Source organism: Nicotiana tabacum, chromosome 21, assembly GCF_000715075.1.
Source record: "Nicotiana tabacum cultivar K326 chromosome 21, ASM71507v2, whole genome shotgun sequence".
NCBI classification, from domain to species: Eukaryota; Viridiplantae; Streptophyta; class Magnoliopsida; order Solanales; family Solanaceae; genus Nicotiana; species Nicotiana tabacum.
The window spans coordinates 47,883,050-47,889,867 of NC_134100.1; positions in this window are offsets into that span (position 1 = coordinate 47,883,050).

Below are 6,818 nucleotides of genomic sequence, written 5' to 3' on the forward strand. Positions count from 1 at the left end.
AAGTCTAAAGCACAGTCCTCAAATGTTGCTCGTGTTCCTCCCTACTAAGGGAATACACCAATATATCATCAATGAACATAATGACAAAATAATACAAATAGGGTTGGAACACAATGTTCATCAAATGCAAGAAAGTTGTTGGGGCATTAGTCAATCCAAATGACATCACCAAAAATTCATAATGACCATAACGAGTCATGAAAGTCATCTTAGAGATGTTCGAAGCCCTAATCTTCAACTGGTGATACCCTGTTCTCAAGTCAATATTTGAGAACACCCTAGCATCCTAAAGCTGATAAAATAAATCATCAATGCACAATAGTGGATACTTGTTCTTGATGTTAACTTTGTTCAATTGTCGGTAGTCAATACATTCTCATAGAACCATCTTTTTTTCTTAACTAATGACACTGGTTCACCCCAAGGTGGCACACTAGTCCTGATGAACCCCTTATCTAGCAACTCCTGTAGAGCCATGTGATATAGTAGAATAAAAATAGGCTGAGTACCTGGATCCAAATCAATGCTGAAAATGGAGTCTCACCCATACTAGTTTTTTGTCACGACCCAAACCGCAGGGCCGCGACGGGCACTCGGTGCCTTACTCAATCGAGTACCAACGTAACATATCTTTCTTATCATACCGTTATGGGTAAATGGTCCAGTAGGTACGTCATATGATAACCAGAATAAAACATAAGGGAATACTAGACATAGGATGACCCAACATGATATAGAAACTTATACATGAGATATACGGGTCTATACGACCGAAATGATTATTTGTACACTCAAAACATAGGCCGACAAGGCCATACAATCATACATATATATGACATATGTCTACAAGCCTCTAAGAGTACATAAATGTCATAAAGGCCGGGATAGGTCCCCGCCATACCAATCTATACATGTCCAAAGCATACTGACCAAATAGGAAACTCCGGAGCAAGTGGAGTGCACCAACACCTTCTGTTGAGCTGATAGCCTACTAGGAGGACTGTCAACCTGTCTATCGAGACCTGCAGGCATGAAACGCAATGTCCCCAGGCAAAAAGGATGTCAGTATAAATAAAGTACCGAGTATGTAAGGCATGAAAGCATTATATAAAGACATGAAAGAAACATAAAGTAGAGAACTCAACCTATAAGTCTGAATAGCTCTGTGAATCATGAAACATTAATAATGTCATGCATATGCGTATAAATGTCATATCATGCATAGGTATATGCGTACATAACATCATCAAGCCTCTGAGGGCATCCCATCATATCATCTCGGCCTCTGTAGGCGAAATAATCAACGTATACCAGCTGATCGGGTGGTGGTGCGTATATAACGCCATAACCTTTCCCCATACCCTATATACATATAATATACGCTTATATAATGTTATCTGGTCATGGGTCAATATACATGTATAAATGAATGCAATGCATAAGAAGTAAGTCAACAAGATCTCTCGGAATGTCATGATACACATGAACAGACGATATGATAGTAGGACATATGGGAAATCAAGAACATAGGCAACCCTAGTACCTCTAAGAATAGAATCATTTGTGAAAGTTGCGTGCTTGCTCGTTTCGTTGTATCATATGGATCATGTCAAAGTGAAAGAAGGGATAGCCTTACCATACCTCAAGTCATTAATACAACTCAAATACATGTACAACTTAGATGGCGCTAGTATAACATGTATCTCAAACGATAACTCGATTCTAAAATAAAACGGGCAGTATTTTCTCTGATTTTACTGCTCCCTCAAGCCTACTATAGGCGAGATATAAATATAATACAATCAGCAACTCAAAAAAACCCAACTACAATTCGGGACCTTTAACAAAAACCCCAAATATACCATAACACACCCAATCAACAAGTTATCAATTAGCCTGAAATTGCAACGATGAACGACCAGCCTACTATCCTACCACATGTGGCATTTCTCCACGCCCTTCATCCTTCCAAACTCAATAAATCAGCAGCACAATATGCTAACACGAGTGGACTACAAAATAGTCCATTAAAAGTGAAATAAATCGAACTCACGGCTTTCGATCACCGTCCGGTGAGTTCTAACTATTAGGAAACGAATTTATCAACCTTCCTTGATATTTAAAAGCTTAAATACAGAAAGTAGACGTTTTCATAACTATGAAGTACCTTCCAAAACTCAAACTACAAAGAAAAAGAGAGGCAATATAGCGATACTTACGTCGTAGGGATCGTTCTAATATTCTCGCTTCTTGATTTCGTACCCGGGATGTTAATCTTCTTTGAAACCCTAGAAGAGAGCTTAAGGATATGTTTATGGGTGTTATATGGTCGTGTTCCATGGAAAAATGAAGATAAAGACGACCTAAGACCTATATATATCAACTTTTGAAAAGTCAAAGAGGTGCTAGCTTGGCACCCTGGCATTGGCCCATCTTCCGATGCTTATATCTTTTTATCTGTATGTTGTATGAATGAACGGTTAAGAGCATTGGAAACTAAATTCCAATACCTTCAAGTTGGTATATAATATGTCCCAAAAAGACCTCATATAATATACGAAATGTATTCCTCAAAAAGCTTTAGTGACGTGAAAATGCGAACATATCTCTACTCCAATGTCGTATTTATGAACGGTTTAATGCGCTAGAAAGTAGACTCGTAGATCGTTAATTTGGTATGTGGATCATCCCTTAATTCCAAGTATATTGGGAGAAAAGCGCAGCTATATTTGACCTAATTTTTAGTATATTTATGAATGTAACTTGTGATGACCTTTACCAACTTTTGTTCCACAACTCGCTTGACTTCAAAACATAACACATGACTATCATACGACTAAAATAACTCATAACATATTAAGCACCCTAGTCTCACCCCAAAAGTACATGTTATAACATTCTAACTTGTTAACTTTCGACGAAACTTATTTTGTTCAATTCGTTTAGCTTCTAAGCCTTCCAACTCTCTTGGTATTCATGATCTTAAATATTTGTAACCTCCGCGGTAACATGATTAACTTACTTTATGTACTTTCAAAGATGATCTCATTTTGAGCTTAAATCAATTGCCTTATGACGTACTCTCACGTACGAAAATATAGGGTGTAACAGTAGGTCTGCAGGAAACACATCCAGAAACTCCCTCACTACTGGAACTAACTCAATAGTAGGAGTATCAGCAGTAACATCTCTGACAAAATATGGATACACCAAACATCATTTCCAAACCATCCATCGAGCCTTAAAGAATGAGATAACTCTTCTAGGAGTGCAACCAAGAGAACCCTTCCACTCCAACCTCAGCAACCTCTGCATCACCAACGTCACGATCTTAGCGTGACAATCAAGAATAGCATGGTATGGAGATAGCCAATCCATACCCAAAATATACTAGTTTCAAATGATATAACGAACCTCTTCTAACTCCCCGAACCACAATTCGAACTTGATAACATCGAAGTCAACTCCCGGTCAAACTTATGAACTTTATGAACCTTCAAGTTGCAACCTTTCGCCAAATAGTGCCAAAACCTTCTAGAAACATCCAAATACAATTTTGGGCAAATGCCCAAGTCTAAATTCACATCACAGTCCACCATACTAAGCAATATAAGGTCAAGACTAGTCGCATAACCACCAGTAGTAACCACACAAGACCAATACACATGATTCACCATAATAGAATCCCCAACTGGTGTAGACACATGAATAGGGGTAACAAGCGAATCACGTGGCATATCCAAAAAGAAGCAAAGTATAATGACACATATGAATAAGTAGAACAAAGATCAAACAAATACTGAAGCATCTCTGTGGAACACATAAATAATACCTGTAATAACAACATCAGAAGAAACAGCCTCGGTCCTCCCTGGAAATCCATAGCATCTGGCCAGTCCCCCACTGGACTAAGCTCCCCTCTAGGATGACCACGCCCTGAATGACCTCCCCCCTCCCCCCTGATATGGTTGATCAGCTGGTGTATCAACTTGATCAGGAATCATAGTTTGTTCTCCCTGCTGCCCTGAACCTCTATAAAGACGGGAGCAGTATTTCTAGACGTTCCCCATATCTCCACACTCATAACAGCCTCTGACCGAAAATTACTGTGGAGCCTGAGTTGCACCCCATGAACTAGAATACCCGCCAAAAGTGCATGTTAACGATGAAACCTGAAAAGATGGAGCGCGATGAGAACTCTGTGCTGGAAGTTCACTGAACGGTGACTGCACAGAAGCTCCTCGATTGGGCGGTGGTGAATGATAAACTATCCTGCTAGAATGGCCTCTCCCAAATCGACCTCGACCGCCAGATAAGTCACCATTGAAGCTACCTGAATGTTGGGACCTCTTGTCCCTACCTTGAATCATCTCTCTAGTCTCGATGCGGATGCACTCCACACCACAGGCTATCTTTACCACCTGGTGAAATGAAGTCCCAATCTCGGTCTCTCTAGCCATAGCAAGGCGAATACTAGGGTGAAGACCCTCAATGAACCTCCTCACTCTCTCCTCCTCAGTGGGAATCAAAACAGCAGCATGATGGGATAGCTTTGTAAACCTCGTCTCATACTTAGTTACTAACATCTGACCTTGCTGAAGGTACTCAAACTCCTCCTCAACTCCTCTCTCCTAGTGTGTGGCACAAAATACTACAAAAAGGCCTTAGAGAACTGAGCACATGTAAGAGGAGATTATCCTGCTGGTCTGCCCAGCTCATAAACTTGCTACCACCTCTTGGCTAGACTCTGCATTTGGAAAGTAGTGAATTCAACCCTATTGGACTCAACTAGTCCCAAATTGCACAGAATCTCATGACAACGATTCAAGAATCCATGAGCATCCTCTGAAGGTGTACCACTGAAGTAAGGAGGATGCAACTTCATGAACTTATCCAATCTCTTCAGCTCATCGGCTGACATTGCAGGCCTATCCTCAGGCTGCGCGATAATTGTAGGCTGAACTTCCCCAACTGGAAACACTCCAAGGGTCTGATAACCATGGGCCATCTGCTCTGGGGTATGAGTAGCTGGAGTCTACGCTCCGCCCCCTACCTGGAAAGTTGCTGGTACAGTAGGAAATGCTTCGGCCAGAGCCAAACTCTCGAATAAGCCCACCATACGGATCAAAGCATCCTAAATAGATGGGGAGCCTAAGTTGGTCCCACCGGCTCCACATATCATAAACCTGCTCCTCAATAGGAGCTACTGGTGGCTCCACAACAGCTGCTCGAGTAGGGGTGCTAACTGTAAATCGTGCTCCACCCCTACCTCTGCCTCGGCTCCGACTTCTCGTGGCTCTGGCCTAGGGTACCAGCGCCTACTCAGTTGCACCCGACGATCGTATCCTCACCATCTGTGAGAGAATAGAAGAGCAAGGATTCAAACTTATGGATAAACAAATTTGCACGATAAAGAATGAAAGAAAGTGAAGTTTCCTAGCAGCCCTGTAGCCTCTCGAAGATAAGTATAGACATCTCAGTACCGATCTGCACTCTACTAGACTTTCTTATGACCCGTGAGACCTAAGAAACCTAATGCTCTGATACCAACTTGTCACAACCCAAAAATCCACCGGAGTCATGATGGCGCCTAACACCGCTTGCTAGGTAAGCCAATAATCAATAAGCAGAAACAAACTTAAATAATAGTATTAAATAGTCTCAACAGCGGAATAACATAAATAGTTGCAGTCAATAGCAACAATACAACTAAAAACTATCCCAAGACGTGGTGTCATCGAGTACATGAGCTCTACAGAATTTAAATACAGAGTCTGAATCCAAAATACAGTACTATCTGAAAGATCGAACACTAATAACATGAACTAAGAGAAAAAGGGACTCAAAGCCTGCAAACGGAATAACAGCCACCTTAAAATCTCAAAAACTGGTACCGATGCCACTTTCTAGCAATCACCTCTGTCTGAAGCACCTAGATTTACACATAAAGTACAGAGTGTAGTATGAATACAACTAACCCCATGTAATCAATATGTAACAAGTCTAACCCCGCGCAGAAAGTAGTGACGAGCTTGGTAAGGTCCAAACATTTTCAATAGCCAATAACAACAATAATGGTATAATAACGGCAAAAGGAAAAGTAGCTCAAGTAATATCAAATTCAATCTTTTCACAATAAGAGGAGAAATAAACATGCTTTTCAAGAGTAACAGTGAAGGCATAAATTCTTCCATAGAAATCACCCAAACATGATTTTATCAATTTAACTGTGATTCCAAGTTCTACTCATCAAATAGAGACATCAAATACCAATCAGCATGAGAAAAGAAACACAATCATATACCTGCATGACAAGTATACATGCCAAAAGCAACAATATCCTAGTCTAATAATTAAATATACCAAATCTCCACACATGTAAAGTGCTTGGCAAAAATACCCATAAATCATCGTGCATAACCACGCTCAACACTGTACAGGGGCTAGACATAATTCTCTTACAAAGCACATACATGACCTGTGTGCCTGAACCCACAGGTTAATACATGACTCCAAAAGAGCGGGTCCTAACCCAAGTGCTGATTGGATCTAAGTCAACAATCAATATCACTTAAACCCAATATGGGGCTGGCGCACGCGTCACCTCATAATCATACCAATCAACCCAATGTAGGGCTTGTGCACACGTCACCTAACTATCAATATCAAATCGGCTCTATGGCCAAAGATCAGTCATCAACCGCTCAAGTCTCAAATGCTCACATCTCACACTACTTAGCTCAACTTGTGCCACACATATAAGGACACCAACAAAATATGAGATAACATATAAAGAGTGCACAGAGACAGAGATATAA